Here is a 22,255-nt window from a genome sequence, read left to right as displayed (position 1 = left end):
AAGCTGTGTTACAAGTACCCTCATGTATTTCCTTCCAGGACCCGCCGTGGTTGCTCAGTGGCTATGGTGTTAGACTGCTGAGCACGAGGTCACGGGATCGAATCCCGGCCACAGCGGCTGCATTTCGATGGGGGCGAAATGCGAAAACACCCGTGTACTTAGATTAAGGCGCACGTTAAAGAAACCCAGGTGGTCGAAATTTCCGGAGTCCTCCACTACAGCGTGCCTCATAATCAGAAAGTGGTTTTGTCATGTAAAAACCTCATAAATTATTTTCTTCCAATTTGGGAGCTATTAAGAACTATGAGGCAAGATTGGTTCTGCAGCCAAAGTGCACCCCTGTATTTTGTAAATCCTGGCCGGTACCTTTTGCGCTGCAAGAAGCGATAGAAAAAGAGCTGTCTGACCTTGAAAAGAAAGGTGTAATCGAGCGTGTAACTCAGAGTGACTGGGCAATGCCACTCGTAGTGGTCCCAAAAAAGGGAGGTGACAAAATAAGGTTGCATGGCAACTTCAAAGTCACGGTCAATCTGGTCCTAAAAACTTATCAATATCTGTTGCTCCTACCTGAAGATTTGTTTGGTGCAGTTTGTGAGGGAAAAGTGTTTTGTGTACTCGATTTATCTGCAGCATATCAGCAGGTGATGCTTAGCCCTGAATCCAAAGCGGTTGTTACAGTAAACACACACGGGGGTTTTATCGGTACAACAGACTTCCTTATGATATAGCAAGTGCTCCGGCTTTGTTCCGATCCTTAACGGATAAAGTCTTGATGGGCATTAAGAATGTAGGTTGCTACATTGACGATGTGATTGTAGCTGGCCAGAACATAGATGAGTGTGAAAAAACGCTTCAGCTAGTTTTATAGTGAGTGAACGAGTACAGTCGAAACCTGCGATAACGAAATCCCACAACAACGAAACATTTACGTATCCTCAGTGAACGCCCATAGGATTCAATGCATTGTATCTCTCGCTAACGAAATGTCGCTGTACTGCAATCCCACATCAATGGAATGTGCTGGAACGTAACTCTGCATATTAGCTACTTGCGTAAGGCTAGCAGGCTCCAAAATGGGCTCAAATGCTACTGTTTTGCACTAAAATTGCGTAAAAGACCACCACATTACACTTGTGTGGGCGCCGTCATTTTTGTTCACAAAAACAACCAAGTGCCGGAAGCACTCAGTGTGCTGGAAACACGTCATGGCTGCCATCTTGTTTGTTGATCGCCCCTTTGAAGTGGCACGCATGTTGCTGCCGACATGTGACGATGGTTTTTGCATGCCCACTAGGCGAGGTCATAGATCGTTGTTCGAAAAGCACATTCAATTTGCGGTCCCACACGGCTGACGACTCAACGAGGCCTATGGCAATAGTGTGGGGGGAAACTGAACGCAAACTGAACACGCGTTTTGAACAACAATCGCCGATCGTGGCAGTGCACTGCGTGATGTGCGCCTCGGTGAGAAAAATGCAGCATAAACAAGAAAATCCAGGTCCCACCGACATGGAATTGTTTATGGCGCTTGAGATGGCGGTCGCAGCATATGTAGTGTCACGCATCGGGCCATGATTGAGCAGTCGTCCGGGAACACGCATCCCTCAATTGCTTCAAGAATGCTGGTTTTGGTGTCACCTAATTGGCATCGTGTGCAAATTCTGAGCCGGATGTAAATTTACATGAAAGGGCCGTTATCTTGATCATTTGCCTTCTGGTACACGAGATACAATCACTTTTGCGCTCGGCACCGAACGCATCCGTGCCTACGGGCAACAGGGTGCGCTGGAAAAATGCTGCTGCGTGTGCTTTTGCTCTGCGTCCAATGCCGAGTCACGCAAAATCTCGCAAAAGTGATCGCATTCCTGAAAGTTTTTGACCAAGAATACTGTGGTACAGCAGTACTGCCACTGCTGGTCAGTGCATGTGGCGCACTTTGTACTGTCGGCACTGCGGTTCTATATCCTCGACAAAGCAGGCTCGCGGAACTTTGACAGTAAAGTTTTGTCCTGCGATGCATTACCTATCTGTGCTGTCTCTTTTTGCAACAACGAAATTCTCGCGAAAGCAAACCTTTCTTGTTCTCCACCGATTTCATTATTGCAAGGTTCAACTGTACGACATTACCATCAAGGCAGAGAAATGCAAGTTCTTCCCAAGTTCAGTGTCTTACCTGGGCACAAGGTAAGCTCAGAGGGGATACATCCCACTGAAAGCAAGGTGAAAGCAGTCACCTATGCTTTTGACGTTTGAATATCACGGAGTTGAAAGCTTATCTAGGGCTACTGAACTACTATGGCAAATTTTTAAGCAACCTAGCATCGGTGGCAGAGCCATTGTACAAGCTACTTCGAAAGGGAGAGCGTTGGGTTTGGACGAAGAAATGCAGCGACGTATTTGAGGCCACGAAACAGCTGCTTATCAGCAGTTGAGCCCTCACATACTACGATGAAAGCAAGTCGCTGGGGGTGCAATATGATGCATCATTGTACGGCGTTGGAGCTGTTATTTTTCATGTGTTGCCGAACAGCGAAGAACGCCTGATTGCATTTGCTTCATGTACCTTGACACCTGCAGAAAAGCACTGTGTTGTGCGAAAGAGAGGCCCTAGCTCTCATTTTTGGACTGCAGAAATTCCACAAGTTTTTGTACGGTAGAAAATTTGACTTGTACATAGACCAACAGCCACTACTGGCAATTTTGGGGCATAACAAGGCCGTGCCATCACTAGCAGCGGCCAGACTGCAAAGTTGGTCCTTAATTGTGTCTTCGTACCAGTTCACTGTGAATTACTACAAGGGAACTGAAATTGAGGTGGCTGATGCCCTGTCAAGATTGCCTAATCCTTGTTGTTCCAAACCAGAAACAGCTGAACGTCTGTCTGTTTTTGAATGCACGCCGCTCACAGCATGAGATGTGTCAAAACAAGCTGGAGACGACACACTTAGCAAAGTTCTCGAGTACATTAGAAAGGGTTGGCTAGCAAATGTTGTGGACGAATTGAAACCCTTCTATGTTCGGCGTCTGGAACTCTGAGTCGAACAAAATTGTCTTACATGGGGGACAAGAGTAATTGTAGCTGAGAACCTCAGGCCCACGGTGCTATCCTTGCTTCACGAGGACCACCCTGGCTCTAGCCGAATGAAGATGTTGGCAAGAAGTTGTGGTGGCCCAGTATGGACAAAGCTATAGCCGAGTGTGTAAGGAAGTTCAGAGTCTGCCAACTCGTACAACCGGCAGCTCAGCCTATACTTTTCCACCTGTGGCCACACCCGTCACGGTGTTGGCCAAGAGTGCATGTTGACTATGCACAAAAGGGTAGTCACAATTTTCTTGTCTTAGTGGATGCATACTCCAAATGGGTTGAAGTTTTGTATATTCTGTCAACTACCATCTCTCAGACTATTGGCAAGCTTCGGCGCCTTTTCGCAGCGTATGGGTTTCCCGAAAAGATTGTAAGTGATAATGGCCCACAGTTTTTGTCGTAGGAGTTTGCAACATTCTTGTCTCGTAACTCTATCAAACATACTAAGACTCCTCTGTATCACACCAGCTCCAACAGTCCAGCCGAGCATCTAGTTCAGACAAAAAAGAAGGCTCTTTTAAAGCAAGTGTTGTCTCTTGCTGAACATCAAAAGCAGCAACCTTTGCAGGAAGGATTAGACAGTTTTTTGATGTCTTACAGGAATACCCCTCATTCTGTGGCTGGCAAGACCCCAGCTGAGCTGTTTTTGAGGCGACAGCCATGATTTAAGTTGTAATTTCTCAAACCGAGTTTTGTACAAGACGTGTGTAATAAACAACAGTGAATTAAGCAGCAAAGAGGCAAGGACAGGGGCTGTGGGTGTGCGTTTGCCGTACGGGAAAGAGTGTTTGTGAAGTGCGTACATGGTGAGGGCACCGCTTGGGATGACGGCATATTAGTGCAAGTTGTGAGCCCAGCGACCTATCTCATACGTGTGTCGGGTCAAGTTCGATTTCTGCGTGCCGATCACCTCTGCTCCTCTTTTGCACAACCAGCCTCGCTTTCGCAGCATGCATCTTCATTGAGTGAGCACTGTCTCTCGAGAGACATCTGGCAGGGCTAGTAAAAGAGACCATATGCCAAGAACAGACATCTGCCGGCACAAATGCACTGGTTTTGCCACCTCCTTCGACAGCCGATTCGACTGTGCCACCCGATGCTTCAGAGGATTCGTGGGAGTCTTCACTGCCAGCCAACGACGATTCTGTGGTTCCTCCACACCGTAGGAAGCATACACGTCAGCCACCGGATTGATTCAGTTATTCCATGCTCTTGATAAGCTGCGCACATTGTGCTATAGCAGTGGGCTATGAGAACACGATGCTCTGTGAAATAAACAGCTTATTTTCTGCTGCACCTTCGTTGTTGCAAGTCATAGTTATCACACATGCCACCAGCAATGACGCTCCCACTGTGTCATATCAACACTTGCCATCTCTGCAGGGACACCAGTCCCGTTCACCATTCTCTCGTCTGTCATCTCGCTAGCCCCAATTCCGCCACCCGTTGTCGCTGATTGGACCTCTCCCTTTGGAAAACTAGACAATGCAGCGCCCGCAGGTGATGCTGCATTAACGACCTGTCCGCAAAATCCTCTCACCACACTGCTGACTAGACATAACCTAATAGATGTTAAAGTGGACAGTGTACGCATCGCTGCTCTTGTTGACACGGGCGCACAGATATCTGTGATGTGTTCAGAGCTTCGTCATTGCTTGAAGAAGGTTCTTGCACCACCCACGTTGTCAACCATCCGTGTCGCCAATGGTGGAAAGCTTCCTGTCCTTGGGATGTGCTCAGTATGCATCAGTGTTACCTACCTCTCCACGACTGTAATAATTGCTATGCTCAAGCAGTCCTCCCATGAGCTCATCCTCGGCATGGACTTTCCATCAGCTTATTCCACCATATTTTATTGTGGAAGTGGTGTGCTCCAGCTCGACCTGCCTCGTCACTCCGACGCTCCGCCCATATGTCAACCACGTTTGTGCTCAATCAATCATGTTCGACTGCCACCTCAAGCTGTTATGTGCATGAACTTGACTTCCCTACCAACCATTTTCAATGGTGATTACTTTTTGACTACAATATCCGATGTTCTATTGCCCCGAAATATTACCATTCCTCACACCCTCGTTACCATCACTAATAACACAGTGTTACTGCCCATCTTGAACTTTAACTGGTGCACGCAAATTATCCTAGGAGATATCGCTCTGGTCAATGTCTCTTCTGTCAAAGAGCATGCCATTTCTACATTCGCTGCAGAGATTCATCATCTTCCACTACAGCCACCTCCTCGTCTAGTTCAACCGATGTCAGTTTTGACAAAAATGATAGCGCCTGACCTCGTCTCGGCACATGCCGCTGATCTCAGGCACCTCTTGATGTCCTATCGTGACATCTTTGGCTTCGGTGACCGTCCGTTGGGCCAGAGATCCATTGTAACTCATTGGATTCATGCCAAAAATGTGACGTAGATAAAGGTTAGGCAAAATTATATTTACAAGGTATATATATATATATATATATATATATATATATATATTATATCATCATCATCAGCCTGGTTACGCCCACTGCAGGGCAAAGGCCTCTCCCATACTTCTCCAACAACCCCGTTCATGTACTAATTGTGGCCATGCCGTGCCTGCAAACTTCTTAATCGCATCCGCCCACCTAACTTTCTGCTGCCCCCTGCTACGCTTCCCTTCCCTTGGGATCCAGTCCGTAACCCTTAATGACCATCGGTTATCTTCCCTCCTCATTACATGTCCTGCCCACGCCCATTTCTTTTTCTTGATTTCAACTAAGATGTCATTAACTCGCGTTTGTTCCCTCACCCAATCTGCTCTTTTCTTATAACGTTACTCATACCATTCTTCTTTCCATAGCTCGTTGCGTCGCCCTCAATTTAAGTAGAACCCTTTTTGTATGCCTCCAAATTTCTGTCCCGTACGTGAGTACTGGTAAGACACAGCTGTTATGAACTTTTCTCTTGAGGGATAATGGCAACTTGCTGTTCATGATCTGAGAATGCCTGCCAAACGCACCACAGCCCATTCTTATTCTTCTGATTATTTCCATCTCATGATCCGGATCCACTGTCACTACCTGCCCTAAGTAGATGTATTCCCTTACCACTTCCAGTGCCTCACTACCTATCGAAAACTGCTGTTCTCTTCCGAGACTGTTAAACATTACTTTAGTGTTCTGCAGATTAATTTTTAGACCCACTATTCTGCTTATTGCCTCTCCAGGTCAGTGAGCATGCATTGCAATTGGTCCATTGGTCCAATATATATATATATATATATATATATATATATATATATATATATACGCTTTCTCATTGAACAAAGAACGCTCTCTGCTGCGGCGCCGAAATGATGTTGATGTCACTTCACACACTTTTATCCCCAATTCTTCCCAATCCAGGTCTCTGAATACCTCCTGTAAACACGCTGTGAATAACATTGGAGATATCGTATCTCCCTGCCTGACGCCTTTCTTTATTGGGATTTTGCTGCTTGCTTTATGGAGGACTACGGTGGCTGTGGAGCTGCTATAGATATCTTCCAGTATTCTTACATACGGCTCGTCTACACCCTGATTCCGTAATGCCTCCATGACTGCTGAGGTTTCGACAGAATCAAACGCTTTCTCGTAATCAATGAAAGCTATATATAAGGGTTCGTTATATTCCGCACATTTCTCTATCACCTGATTGATAGTGTGAATATGATCTATTGTTGAGTAGCCTTTACGGAATCCTGCTTGGTCCTTTGCTTGACAGAAGTCTAAGGTGTTCCTGATTCTATTTGCAATTACCTTAGTAAATAGTTTGTAGGCAACGGACAGTAAGCTGATGGGTCTATAATTTTTCAAGTCTTTGGCGTCCCCTTTCTTATGGATAAGGATTATGTTAGCGTTCTTCCAAGATTCTGGTTCGCTCGAGGTCATGAGGCATTGCGTATACAGGGTGGCCAGTTTCTCTAAAACAATCTGTCCACCATTCTTCAGCAAATCTGCTGTTACCTGATCCTCCCCAGCTGCCTTCCCCCTTTGCATTGATCCCAAGGCTTTCTTTACTTCTTCCGGCGTTACCTTAGGAATTTCGAATTCCTCTAGACTATTTTCTCTTCCAATATCGTCGTGGGTGCCACTGGTACTGTATAAATCTCTATAGAACTCCTCAGCCACTTGAACTATCTCATCCATATTAGTGATGATATTGCCGGCTTTGTCTCTTAACGCATACATCTGATTCTTGCCAATTCCTAGTTTCTTCTTCACTGTTTTTAGGCTTCCTCTGTTCCTGAGAGCATGTTCAATTCTATCCATATTATACTTCCTTATGTCAGCTGTCTTACGCTTGTTGATTAACTTAGAAAGTTCTGCCAGTTCTATTCTAGCAGTTAGATGCTTTCGTACATTGGCGTTACTTGATCAGATCTTTCATCTCCTGTGATAGTTTGCTGGTATCCTGCCTAACGGAGTTACCACCGACTTCCATTGAACACTCCTTAATGATGCCCACAAGATTGTCGTTCATTGCTTCAACACTAAGGTCCTCTTCCTGAGTTAAAGCCGAATACCTGTTCTGTAGCTTGATCTGGAATTCCTCTATTTTCCCTCTTACTGCTAACTCATTAATCGGCTTCTTATGTACCAGTTTCTTCCGTTCCCTCCTCAGGTCTAGGCTAATTCGAGTTCTTACCATCCTGTGGTCACTGCAACGCACCTTGCCGAGCACGTCCACATCTTGTATGATGCCAGGGTTAGCGCAGAGTATGAAGTCTATTTCATTTCTAGTCTCACCGTTCGGGCTCCTCCACGTCCACTTCCGGCTATCCCGCTTGCGGAAGAAGGTATTCATTATCCTCATATTATTCTGTTCCGCAAACTCAACTAATAACTCTCCCCTGATATTCTTAGTTCCTATGCCATATTCCCCCACTGCCTTGTCTCAGCCTGCGTCTTGCCTACCTTGGCATTAAGGTCGCCCATTAGTATAGTGTATAGTGTATATATATATATATATCATATTTCATGTATGAGAGTGTGATATGTAATAACAATCTTTTTTTTTATCCCTGTGTTTACTCAGTACGCTTGAAGTGCTCTTGCGGTGTATAGCATTACATTTTTGTTCTTTTGTTTCGTTTATACGACACCTGATGTTGAGTCGTTGTTTGTCTTCTGCTGTTGCCTGTAAAATGGGGGCTGCGGCTTTGTCAAGCTGTATTTTTACAGCTTTTTCTGCAGCTCCTCTGTCCATGTATCTTTGAGGCAGAAATAAAATTTATTATTATTATAGATATATATATATATATATATATATATATATATATATATATACGCTTTCTCATTGAACAAAGAACGCTCTCTGCTGCGGCGCCGAAATGATGTTTATGTCACTTCACACACAAACGTGCAGGGCACTTGGAGGCTGTTGTTCCAACCTCTGAGGCTTGTTGTTCTGCTGGGCCACCCGATGGAGACAACACGCCGCCGTGTTCGTGCGGTGAAAAGTTTTAACCGTTTTTAACTGAAAAGTTTTAATTTGTTTTAACCGATGCCTATGCAATAAGCTGGTACTTTTTATACGGATACAAAACACATTATGTTCAATGGCCACTGAATCGGGCATTTGACTTTACTACTTTTAAAATGAAACTACTGTTTAAGCGGGTACGGTTAAACGAGGTTTTACTGTATTCCTGAAGTCGGGGATGGCTCGGACGCAGGTGTCGGAATCATGGGCGGTGGAATTGGAAGGGTCCACGGGATGATGTGATAGGCAATCGGCATCCTAGTGCATGATGCCGGACTTGAAAAGGACATCAAAGCTGTATTCTTGAGGCTTTAGCGCCCAGTGATCAAGGCGTCCATCGGGTGTTTGAGGGACGAGAGCCAGCACAACACTGGTGGTCTGTGATGACTGAAAAGGTGCATCCAAACAAGTACGGTTGAAATTTTTCGACTGCCCAACTAGAGCAAGGCATTCACATTCAATGATTGCGCTCTGAAGGGGAGAGGAGTCGACTGGCGTAGGCGATAACGCAGTCTTGGCCTTGTTCCTGCTGCCCTAGGGTAGCGCCAATGCCGTCTCTTCTGGCTTTTGTTTGTACCTGTGTAGGCCGTGTGGGGTCAAAATGCACCAAGATTGGAGGAGTATAAGCAATCTGGTGAGGGTTTGGAACTCATCGGCTTGTTGAGGACCCCATGAAAATGTGCTTTCCTTCTTCAGTAGCTGTGTTAGCGGATGTGCAATTGTCACAATCTGCCTGGGTTCATGAACGAGGGAGGGCTCGAGGCACCCTCCATTAGACAGATGCTCCGCAGCGTGGTGGTGATAAATGATGACTAACCGCCGAGCAGCTGTGCTCTTCAGTGTTTATTAGGGTGCAGTGACCAATGTTGCCTACAGAGCCTGGCAGGCCATCAAACCTGGCGGGCCAACGAAGACTATGCCCGAGGGGGCGTCACATGCTTGCTACACCCCCTTAACCCCAGTTTGTTTGTTAACTAAAATAAGCAAACGTCCAAGTTCAAAGTACAAGGCTCTGCCTCGGTCCTAGCCGGGTCGACTGTGCCTGCTACCCAGGTGAGTATTGGTCCGGTGGCCTCAGCCGTCGAGTACTCTGCCTGGGCACCGGTATAGATGGGCCGGGTGCTGCCTAAGCCAGCCTCGCTCTGTCCGGAGGGTCCGCAGTGGTCGGCCTTGTGAGTGGTGAGGGGATCGGCAGCGGCCCCACGGACGCCGCACCACTGCCAATCTTGTCTCCTCTGAGGTGGCTGGTGCTCCGCCTGAAAGCGACCGGTGTTACCACTAGTCCTCCTGCGGGTTGGACCTCTGAAGTGGCAGTTGAGGGTGCTGGCCAGGTCCCGAGGCGAGGCCTCGGGACCCGGCCAGCATGTGGCCATGTGGCCCCTGTGTAGCATGTGGACGAGCAGTGATGAGGCGCTGGCAGGAGACACCACCTCTCTGGCGGGCCAGGGTGGGCCAGGACAAAAGTTCCTGGTGAAAACTGGAGCTCCCAACGCCAGCAAAGACCTGGGATGGCACCCTCTGTCAGCAGCCAGCTTCTGCTTCAACTGCTTCAGGAGCACTGTGGATTGGAGGCCCAGATGCAATACGTCCAAGGGTGTCTTGACCCAGCAGGAGCTCACAGGGGGCACAGCCAGTGACATCGTAGGGCGTGGTCTGGTACTGGAACAGTATCTGGGCAATCTGTGTCCAGAAATTCTCAATCTGGCTCTTCTTGAGCTTGCCCTTGATGGTTTGCACCACCTGCTCGGCTGCACAGTTTGAAGCAGGGTGGTACGGCAGAACCATCATTCGGCGGATTCTGTTCTTCGTCAGCCAGGCCAGGTACTCTGTGCTGGCGAAAGTAGGACCATTATCAGACACGATGATGTCCGGCAACCCCTGGGTGGCAAAGACCTGTCATAGCACTGCAATGGTCATGCCTGCTGATGGAGTGGTCACTGGTAGAACCTCCAACCACTTCGAAACGGTGTCTACCACTACCAGGAAGCAACGGCCCTTGAAGGGCCCCCCAAAATCCACATGCAGGCAGGACCAGGCTCTCTGTGGGAACGGCCAGGGGGTGATTTCTACATGACGTGAGGCCCGCTGATCCTTCTGGCAGATTTGGCAGCTCTGCACCATGTGAGGGATGTCCTGGTTCAGGCCACGCCACCAAACATGGGACCGGGCCACCATCTTCGTCTTTTCCACGCCAGGATGACCCGCATGCAGCAACTGCAGGACCCTAGACCAGAGACATTGTGGGATCACCACCCTGGAAGCCCACAGTAGGCAGCCCTGCTGCAAGCTCAGCTCAGTGGCCTTGTGGCTATAAGCCTACTGAACCAATTCCTCTCCACGGGACACCGCCTTGACCACCTGAGACAGGCCTGGGTCCAGGCTGGTCGCATGTTATACCATAGATCTAGAGAGCACCTCCGGGTACGCGTGCTCCAGCTTGAACACTTCAGCAGGTTCTGGAACAGCATCAGGCACCTCTGGCAGGGGCAAGCGGCTCAGGGCATCAGCAGGTCCCAGGTCCTTTCCCGGATGGTAAACCAGCTGGTAACTGTAAGCTTCCAGCCTCAAGGCCTAGTGTACCACTCAAGGTGATGCCTGCATGGGAACTGCTTTGTCAGGCCCCAGCGGCCTTAACAGTAACTTGTGGTTCGTGACTGCCTCAAACTTCAGACCCCACAGATACTGGTGGAAGCGTTCGACACCGAACACGAGGGCCGGGCCTTCCTTGTCCAGCTGGCTGTAGCATTGCTCTGCAGCATGAAGCCAACAAGAAGCAAACGACACAGGGCATTCCTGGCCATCATTGTTCCGGTGCGCCAGGATGGCTCCCACACCGTACGGCGATGCATCTACGGTAAGGACGACAGGCTTAACAGGATCGAAGTGCACCAGTACTGGAGCCTTGGTGATTAGCTCCTTGCTGTGCTGGAAGGCTCGGTCCTGCTCCTTCTTCCAGACCCATTGGTGACCATCTCAAAGCAGAAGATGGAACGGCTGTAGATGCTTCGACAGGTTTGGCAGAAAACTCCTGTAGAAGTTGATGAGGCCGAGGTAGCTCTGAAGCTCCTTCTTGTTCTGGGGCTTAGGCACCTTGACAACAGCATCAACATTGCGGGGAGCCATGTCTTGCCTGGGAAATGACATGTCTCAAGCACTCAACACTAGGGGCCAGGAAAAGGCGCTTTTCCAGCTTGAGCTTGGGACCGGCGTACTGCAGCCGTTCCAGGACATTGTGCAGGTTTTGCAGGTGGTCCCTGTCATCGCTGCAAGTAACGAGGATGTCATCCAAGTACACCGCCACGTGCCTCATGCCTCTGAAGAGGTTATTCATCTCCCTCTTAAAAGTGGCCAAAGGGTAAATGCGTGTACTGGAAGAGTCCCAAAGTTGTCAATATTGTGACATACTTCCGGGAGGCATCCTGGAGCACCAGCTACTGGTAAGCATCTCTGAGGTCGAGCTTGGTAAACTTCTGTTCACCGGACAGTGCTGACCAGAGATCTTCAATCCAGGGCAACAGGTACTTCTTGACGGTAGCAACAGGGTTGGTGGTAACCTTGAAATCCCCGCAGATCCTGACACTGCCATCTCGCTTGAGGACTGGTAAGATGGGAGTGGCCTATTCAGATGTCTTGACGGGCACCAGGATGCCCTCTTGCTGTAAACATTGCAGCTCCTGGGTGACCCCGTCCTTCAGGGCAAACGGCAGTGGGCGAGGCTTGAAAAAACGTGACCGAGCTTCCTCAGGTACATAGATGCCAGCCGTCGTGCCGGCGGATTTGCCCACCTCTGGCTGGAACAGAGACTTGAACTTGGTTAGGAGGCTGGGGACTTCTTTCACCACACTCAGGCTGGCTTCCTGGTACTCTGGCAGGCGAACGCCCAGTTCATGAATCCTGTTTCGGCCCAGCAGCGTCGGCGACGACCCCTTAGTTAAGTAAAGGGGAAGGGTTGCCTCCTTGTCGCCAAAGCGAATGCTGACCTGGGCCTGACCCTGGACCTGGGAGAGCTGCCCAAAGTAGCTGCGCAGCATCACGCCCGAAGCCTCGGCGGACACGTCGGGGAAAGTACGCTTAAAGAGTTTCCCGGCCATTACTGGCACGCTGGCCCCTCCGTCCAGCTCCATGGAAATGGGGTGCCCGCAGATTTCGACGGTCAGCATGTGCGGCGGGCACAGACGGTGGTACAAAGTCTGTGTGCCACACGTTGAAAATAGGCGGGTCCTCGGCCATGACTTGGAGCGTTGCCGCAGAAGAACTTGAGCGTGCTGTCGCACGCCCTCGCCACGTACCCTTGCGATGGCTACCCGGGCTTGAACCAGGCTGCTGCTGCTGTACACTGTTGATCCTTCCCATTTTCAGCATACCCATGCCAGGTGCCCAGTTTTCCCGCACGTGAAGCATTCTGCTTGAGAGAACTGGCACTGTGAGTGGGAGTGGGCACCACCACAGCAACCGCAGGTACTGTCCTTTGTCGTCAACTTGTTGGCCGCCGCTACCGCTGATGTTGAGCCAGTCGCACGGGCAATCTTATTGGCGTCCTTGGCGGCAGCTTCCATTGCCAGCGCTACCTTCACGGCATCGTCCAGCGAAGGGCCGGGAAGCTCCAGGAGTCGCGTGGCCATGTTGTTGATGCCACAGACGAAACGGTCCTGGAGCAGCGAGTCCAGCTGGTCCGCGAAAACGCAGGCACTCGCTAACCCTCATAGCATAGCAACGAGCTGCCCGAGGATGTTTCCTTCCCGGCAGCTCCAGTTGTTGGAATGGGAATGCTCCATTAGTGTGGACGGTGCCGGGTTGAAATGCAAGCGCGGTATGGCTAGCAGCTCCCCCACCGTCTTCACATGCAGCGTGGCTGGCTTGAGAAGGTCAAGCAGGAGACTGAAGACGCGGGTCCAGCAGCTGGCCAGGAAGATGTCCTGCTGTTTGGCCTCGGGTGTGTAGTTTGCCCGGAAGAACATGTGGACTTGTTCCTCTTAAATTTGCCATACGGATCCATCAACCTCGAACAGCTCGAGCCTTTCATACAGCAGCATGGTGGCAGTAACGGGGGGTGGTGTTTTGCCGCTCGCGGCAGCGTGGGACACTCCGTGGGTACTCCTCGCCAGTCTCACGATACGCCTGGGTTCGTGAACAAGGGAGGGCTCGAGGCACCCTCCGTTAGACGGACGCTCCGTGGCGTGGTGGTGATGAACGATGACTGACCGCCGAGCGGCTGTGCTCGTCGGTGTTTATTGGGTGCGATGACTAATGTTGCCTACAGAGCCTGGCGGGCCAACGAAGATTATGCCTGAGGGGGCGTCATGTGCTTTCTACCGTAATGTTAGTGAAGTTCTTGACTATGAATCTGTTGTACCGGCAGCAAAGCAATTGTCAAAGGAGAACAGCCGTTGCAAGTATGGAACCTATGGCTGGGGTTTAAAAGAAAAGAAGCTGAATCTGGTTACAGCGGACAAGGAAGGCTTTTTTATACTGTTAAAAGATAAGCAATACCAGGATAAGGCGTCTGCTGCATTAGCGAATAATTTTTTACAGCTCAACGTGCAATCCAATAAAATCAAAGAGCAAGCAAAGAAGATTTTGGAGGTGTAAAATTTGACACCTTTTGAAACGGGTATTGAAGGCAAAGGAGGTTAACCGGTAGGTTTTCTTCACCATTAAGACTTGCAAACCAGAACGACCATTCCACATGATTGTTTCTGAAAGAGGAATTTGGCAGCATGTGGTTTCCGGCTCGACACATTAATAGCGAAATATGATTTCAAGGGTAAAGAATTTGGAATCAGTAATAGATAATTTGCGTATAGGGACACTTGACAGATGTGCCTCCTATAGTGTTGACGTTGTAGATCTATTTTACTCTTTCATACAACCAGAACTTCTAAGTGTAGTTAAGGAAAATTCTGCAGTAGGCTAGTTGGTTAGATGCAATTAACATTGTTGTGTAAAGAGACAGAGGGATAAGACTTGAGTGAGTAAATGACACACGACACCTGAGAGGAAGTGTCGAGGAGTGCTTTACAGAAGGCAACGAGCAAAAGGTCGTAGAAAAAATGGCTTTTCAGTCACATCTATCACTGAGTTAGAGTTGCTTTACTTAAATTTGATCTTTGTTATCTGGAAAGAAAGTGTGCTACTTCGAAAGACTGGAATCTGTATAGGATTAAAGGGCCCCTCACCAGGTCTGGAAATTTTGAGCTGACAAGCGCAGAGCATACAGTGTGCATAACAATTATGTCTGCAAAGTATTACTTCGCTCCGTGCCACGGAAAGATCTGAAATTTCAAACCGGACACCGTTTTCCGTTCTCTTCGTGGCCGCTGCACTCCAAGCTGGAGGATGACGTACACATGCCAGGGCGCCTACGTACACGTGTTTGCACTGGGAGATCGCTCATGGTGGCATGTTCGAGAATTATTCAAGGAAACATCGGTCATTTGTGCAATATGTTGTTAGAATAGACGAATTAAAGCTTAGAGAAATAAAACACACATACTGAATGTCTCCATGTTTTTGTTTTACTTCTCACCGCAGCAAGAGAGATGTACTTCCATCTCGTATACTTGTCGTGCAGTTGTGTGCGCAGACACCAAAACCATGTCATTTTCTACTGTGTTCCAGCGTGGGATCGTGCTCTGTGATGTGCTTTTGTTTGCCTCAGTATTCATGTAGCCTTGACCCTAGTCAAGTGTCCTCGTGCACAGCACGCAAGATCATGCACTGTGCGAGATGAGACAAGGCTAAAGCCCATGCGAGCAATTTATGCGCGATGGTGATGAGGTACGGCTTCGAGCAACAAAACGACCATAACTTCAACAGATCGCTCGGTCTTGTTGCTTGATCGATCGGTTCTGGAAATTAGAATTCGTCACTCATCACCCGGAAGTGCTATGAGCGACTAGCTAATAGCGCAAAGCTGAAACTGGATATACACAACTCAAGTACTACTAATCGTCGCACGAAACGAGCAAACAATTGAATTTTTATATGTGCAAGGATAAGAACCTACTGCAAGACCTTCAGAAATATTTTATGCTGCCTTTTTCCGTAATACACATCAACTTAAAATAATAAAACACGTGTCACGCCAGTTATGACACATATTCGCTGCCCTCATATCGGCACCACCGAGGAGCGATCACTCGAAATCTTTGCTCGCATGGGATACAAGTTGTAAGTGACAAGCGAACGCGACAGCTATCTCCATTGCGTCACTTGTTGCTGCTGCGCGCAAGATGGCTTGCATGGAGTTTATATTACAATTGAACCGCTTGCGCTCGATGCCGTCACCAGAAATGCGCTGTGCCGCAAGAAAGTGAGGAGAAAAAAAAATGAAAGCGGAGCCCTTGACATATGCGTCACGTGATGCTTTTGAGGTCCAGTATGGGAGAATACAGGGAAGGAATTTTGCTTATGGAGGCTAGACAGGGAAATTGAGAGAGTCTCACTTGGCGGTGGAGCTCACCTCCTGGAATCATGGGTTCGCAGTACTGAAATATTGCTATCTGGGTATGAATGAGTCGATTAAAAAATTTTTGTGGCAGAACACTCCCTAGAGGACACATAACTTCCAATGTATAACCGAAGTTTGCTGTGTGGCCTGGTGAGGGGCTCTTTAAGAGTAGCCCCTGCATAAAGCAACACTTTTCTTGGAAAAGTTGACATGGGACTTCAGGCAAGACTGGCAGGAAAAGTGAAGGGCATATTCCAATTCGTCGATAATTTCTTAACCGCTATATGTATGACTGAAGTCTCGAGCGCATTCCAACAGGGAGAGGGTTACACTGCAGTAATGAGTTGCCCTCGGAAAACGAGATACAGTTTTTAAAACTTAAAGTGCAAGTTTCAACAGTTTCACACATGCTGGTGTGTCGAGTCACCGGCAAGACCTGTACGATAATGTGAAAAAGGCGAAGACACCGGTCGACGGAACTGAGAAGGGACCCACTGACGAGAAGCACATGAAGTGCGTGAAGCACGAGAGAAAAGAAGAAATGAAGAAAAAGGAGACGCATTTTTTGTGATCCGGAAATGGATTGGGACAAGACTCTAGCCTTTGTGAAAGAGTTGGATTTTTCAAAGGACGAAGCCCTGTTATTTATTGAGAAACAGAGAGATCCTCCAAAAAAGAATGCGAGGCCGAACGTGCAGAAGCGCAGGAAGTGCATGCTAGGGAGAAGGAAATTTTAGAAGTCAAACTGAGATTGGCACATGCAACAAAAGGTCACCGCAATGACGAGAGTTTGGTGTCAGTGTCCTACGGCTCACAATTTCCAAAAGCCAACAAAATCTGTCTGTGTAAGCTAATGGCACCATTCTATGAAAAGGGTGACGACTTGGATGCATACTTGCACCGGTTCGAAAGGATAGCCTTCGGACAAGGCTGGGACCGGAGCGAATGGGCTACAGCGATAAGTCTTTGCCTGGTAGGCAAGGCACTGAGCGTCTTTGGGAGGATGACAGCCTCAGACTCCCTAGACTATGACAAGGTTAAGAAGGCACTACTACAAAGGTTCTGACTTACAGCAGAAGGTTTTCATGAGCAATTCCGAAACTGCAAGCCGGAAGACGCAGAAACGGGAAAGCAATTTGCGTGCCGCCTGTCAAATTATTTTGACTGGTGGGTGGAAATGGCCAATGTCATGAAGACTTATGTGGGGGTTCATGATTGCATGGTCAGTGAGAAATTCTTAGCTTGCTGTAGCCATAATCTGGGTGTCTTCCTAAAGGAGAGAAAGTTGGATTCACTCAACGATCTAGCCGAACATGCTGATCAATTTTTGGAGGCACAGGGGCTGAGAAGCCTAGGAAGAGTGAAAAAGGACCTAGCCAGCGAGAAAGTAGATGAGGCAAAATACGAGCCTCAGGGGAACCGTGCGCCCACCCAAGTTAAGGTGTTTCCTCTGCAATCGTACCGCGCACCGCGCCTTGAACTGTCACTTAAGGAACAGCCGTTCCCACCAAAAAATAGTGTGTTAATTATGCAATAGAAGCGGACAACGTGCGAATGAGTGTAGGTCTGGCACATCACATGAAACAGCATGCATAATAGACAAATGCTGAAAAACCGACTCGCAACCGAACTGTGCAGAGGTGAACTAGGTTCAAAAGAGCCAACAGGTACCAAGAAAAAAGCAGAAGGAAGGAGAACCAGAAGAACAAGCTCTACCTGTCGTAGAAGGAGAGGTTCATTGACAATGGGTAATGGTGCTAAGAGATAGCAGCACAAATACAGTTTTTTCATTCCATTCCTTTATTTCAGCATTCATATTTAAATGTACAAATGCTAGGACAGGAGCAAAAAGCCGCTATTTTAAGCGGCTTGAAAAAGGCCCCTGCCCCTACAGTATTTGGCAGCAGACAGTTTGTAAACTCTTTTCACGCAAGAATACACTGATACATAAAATATGTTTTGAAAAACATTTCTAAGAGTATGAAAAACGCATGATAACATGCGTTTTTGAAAACATACACCATAACCAAAATTTTTTTTTTACCAACAACAATCTCCTAACAGAAAATTACAGATTTATGTAACGTGGTGAAACAATGCATTTTTCCAGGCACATAACAATATATAAAAGCACTTTCACATACAAGACCAATACAACATAATTCCATACTTAAGTTACAAGCAAGAAAAGAAAACTCAAATACAACATACACTAAACACATGCAGTCACACACCTAATAAAATATTCCTTCAGAATTCGACTTGAAACAGTCTTAAGATCTATGTTTTCTTTTTCAAGACGGTTCAGTAATACCGATATTCGGCACGGTAGTCTATCCTTTCCATGATTAATTAGTGAAAAAGGCACAGCCCAAGTTTCTCGCTCCCGAATGTCGTATTTGAGGTGATGAGGTTTGCTTAGATTACAAAGATCAGTAAATCCCGTGTGGCCTCGTTTTACGCTTTCTTTATATTTCATAGCAAAATTAAACTGATGATTGTAACGAAATGGGTGAACATGAAACTTAGAAAAGAACGGACTTGTATGACTGCCATAAGAAGTACAAGCATGTAACTTGGTGCAATGCCTTTTTTTTTTTTTTGTACAAGAGATAATGTCTGAATATTTTTTTGTTACGTTGTCCCCCATACAAGACTACAATAATTTGCATGAGAAATAAATATCGTGTTATACAGCAATAGCCGCAGTTTTAACGGAAGAACATCTCGAAGCCTACAAAGCGCACCGCATGCCTTTGCCACACTTGTTGCCACGCATTCTACGTGTTCGTCCCACCTTCAATGCTGGTCAAAATTCACTCCATTGTGTTGTCACATCCGCGGTGACGTCCATTCGTTCTGTTTGATAGAATGTGTTTAGATTACGATTTACATGTTTTTAGGCGGGTGCAAAAAGAGCAGCTTTGGTTTTTTAGAGTTAATCTGTAAAGAATTTGCTTTGCTCCACCAATATAGTTTAGCAAGGACGGTGTTTCCTAGTTGTGATAAGTTATCAGCATTACATGATTGAAGGAAAAAGACTGGTGTCATCTGCATATACTATATAGTGTGGTAAGTTACTGATATGTGTTAAATCATTGATATAGATGTTGAACAGTATAGGTCCTAATATGCTCCCTTGGGGAACACCAGCTTCTAAATTCAGGGGGCCTGAGTATTCTCCTGAGATGCAAACGCATTGTTTCCTATGGGTTAAGTATGACCTTAGAATGTCCAGGGGTAATCCACGGAATCCGTAATGTTCCAGTTTTTTTAGTAGAGTAATATGATTGATCCTATCAAAGGCTTTGGAAAAATCGCCTAATGTTAATTTTTTTTCTTCATAGCCATTCAAGTTAAAATCCTTCTGTGTTAATAGAGCTAATTCAGTCAATCGGCCCCTACGAAACCTAAATTGATGCAGAGATAATTGATATTTTTTCACAAAACGACACAACCCTTTTACAGATAACCTTCTCTAAGCCTTTTAATATGACAGGCAGCACTGACACCGGCCGATAATTTGACATGTCATTTCTGTCCCCTGATTTGAACAGAGCAGTAACCTTTGCTTGTTGCATTTTTGTAGGGAAAATGCCAGTAGACAAGCAAACATTGAATACGTGGGTGAAAGCGGGCACTAACAAGTCTATTACAAATTTAATTGGTTTAATCTGGAGACCATCAATGGGTCACGTGCCTTACTGTTCTTTAAGGATCTAAAAGCAGAGTAAACCTTTTCAGATGTTGTAGGCTCAAAAAACGCTGTACTTACACTGGGCGCACCCAGAAAATTCGGAGCATCTATATTGTGAGCGCTAATTACTAAATTTGTAAAGTGTTCATTGAGACGATTTGCTAATCCTATACCCTTTAGCTGCTTCCCATTCTCTGTAATCTTCAGCTCTTCATAATGACTTCTGTCGCAATTTAGGAGCTTTTTAGGAGATTTAGGAGCAATTTAGGGCGAAGAGCAGCACTCATAATGGACACAAGCGCCCCGGTGTCAATCAACGTGCACACAGGAACATTGTCGACGAGAACGTCCAAAAGATTGCTGTTCATGGGTAAGGTGAAGCAAGGATTTTGTGCCAATATCGTCATTGCAGCTTCACCTCCAGAAGCTGCACTGTCTAGTTTTCCGGTCAGGGGTGCGGCTAGTAGGCAGGAGAACGAGCACAGCGTGACGGGGGCGAATGAGGTTGACGGTGGGAGGGAGAAGGCGAGCGGGAGTAGCGGGGTCGTGTCAAAGGTGTTGCGGAAAAGGAAAAGGACGCGCTAGAGGGACGAGGGTGGTGATCAGAAGTATAGTGTAACAACCATGTGACACCCCTTCGCACATAACATTCGTTGGCCCACCAGGCTCGGTGGCCTGCCAGGGTCAGTTAGGCAACATCGGTCGCCAAACCAATAAACAAACTGAACTAAAACAGAGAGGGAAGAAACCTGGTAATTTTGCACGCTGGGGTGAATGACGTCCTGCAGAATAGGGGGTGAATGCTGGGTAGACAAATTCAAGAGGGAGTGGCGAAATTAAGGGCGACCTCTGAGGCGGTGCACATTGCCCTGTGTACTGTCCCAGAGGTCAGGGGACAGGGCCCTTTCATTGAAGAACAGGTAGTGGCGGCAAATGTAGTGATTAGGGAGTTGGGGCGAGCCTTCAAGTGTGATGTGGTGGAGGTGAACAGAATGATTGGGGGGAAAAAACTTCCCCCCTTTCGGCCCGGATGGCATTCACTACACTACACCGGCGGGATGGCAGGTAGGAACGAGGGTGGGTCGTAAGGCTCAGGCTTTTTTGCAGGCACGCAGGGCGACCCTGCAAGCCAAAATGTAAAAGATGAAGGACAGGGGAGGGGGGGCAGGACAGGAGCACGGAGGAGGAAGAAGAAGAAGAAGGCAGTAAATGTGGGATTCATCAACATGTAGGGGAGAAGAAATCGCATTAAGTGGGACGAAATAGAAGAACAGTTGCAAACGGAAAATTTTCAGGTATATGGAGTTGCCGAAACCCATTTAAGAGATGAGGAAGAGCCGCCATTCATTGCAGGATACACCAGGGTAGGGTGCAACAGAAAAAGGAAAGAACGCAGAGGAGGAGGCCTTGGGGCGCTAGTGAAGGGACAGGACTGGGAAAGGGTAAGGGAGAGCTGCAGTGAGCACATGTGGCTCAAGGGCACCGTAGGGAATGTTGAGACAATCCTGGGAGTTGTGTATCTGAAAATGGGGAATGAGTCGAAAGAGGAGAATGCAAAACATTTCAAATGTATGGCCAAGGACATCAGGTAGTTAGCTATGAGACTGGAGGTAATCATCCTAGGGGACAGGAATGCACATTTGGAATACCTTGACGAGGCGACAGATGCAACAGGGCAGATGTTGGTAGATTTTTGTGAGGCTCATGATTTTGTGATAGTTAATACTGAAATTAAATGCGGCGGGAAGATAACACGGGAAAGAAATAACTCCCACTCGACAATCGACCACTGCCTAATGTCCCACAAGCTGTATGAACGGTTGGGAGGTATGGAAATTGATGAGGAAGCTACAAAAACCCTGGGGAGTGATCACAAACGAATCAAAATCAGTTTTGGAAAGACAGTACCACTGGTAGAAACTAAAGAAAGGAAAGGTATGAGCAAATTGAATGACAGGCAGCTACAAGAAGTGGCGAAAAACATTGAAAGCATGCTATCCAAGCAACCGCAAAGTGCATGGACATACGACGAGTTAATAGGTATTTTTAAACGAGAGCTAGAGAAGGGACAGATTAGGAAACTAGGAAGTAAGCAGGGAAAACATAAACCGAAAAGCTGGTGGGACCGAGAAGTTAAGGAGGCCATAGAGCAACGCAACAATGCGTGCAGAAAACACAGAGCAGCAAAGGAAAGGGGAGCCACACCAGAAGAGGTGGAGACAAAATGGGAGGATTACCTTGCAATGAAGAGAGAAGCATTGGCATTAATTCAAGCCAAGATAGCAAAAGTTGGGGTACAGTGGTTGTTAGAGATACGAAAAAAAGACAGAAATGCCTCTAAGAAATTTTGGGAACACATAAGGCAACAGAGTAAGAAGACAGAGGTGGTTCAGCACTCACTGACCACACCAGAAGGAACAAAGGTAGAGGGAGAGGAAGCTCAGGAATATATTAGGTTAACAATAGAGGCAGCATTTGCAGAGCCAGTGGGTAGTGAAATGGAGAACAATGACAACAGCAGGACAG

At 47.3% G+C, this 22,255-nt stretch overlaps 1 protein-coding gene across 7 annotated transcripts in view; it reads left to right on the top strand.

Annotated features, from left to right (window-relative positions):
• The window catches only part of brun (trafficking protein particle complex subunit brun), a 747,330-nt gene that overhangs the window by 390,893 nt on the left and 334,182 nt on the right, over positions 1–22,255 (top strand). The gene's annotated exons all lie outside the window — the stretch shown is intronic.

Source organism: Dermacentor variabilis, chromosome 7 (genome assembly GCF_050947875.1).
Source record: "Dermacentor variabilis isolate Ectoservices chromosome 7, ASM5094787v1, whole genome shotgun sequence".
NCBI lineage: Eukaryota > Metazoa > Arthropoda > Arachnida > Ixodida > Ixodidae > Dermacentor > Dermacentor variabilis.
This window is presented reverse-complemented; position numbering and strand designations above follow the sequence as displayed.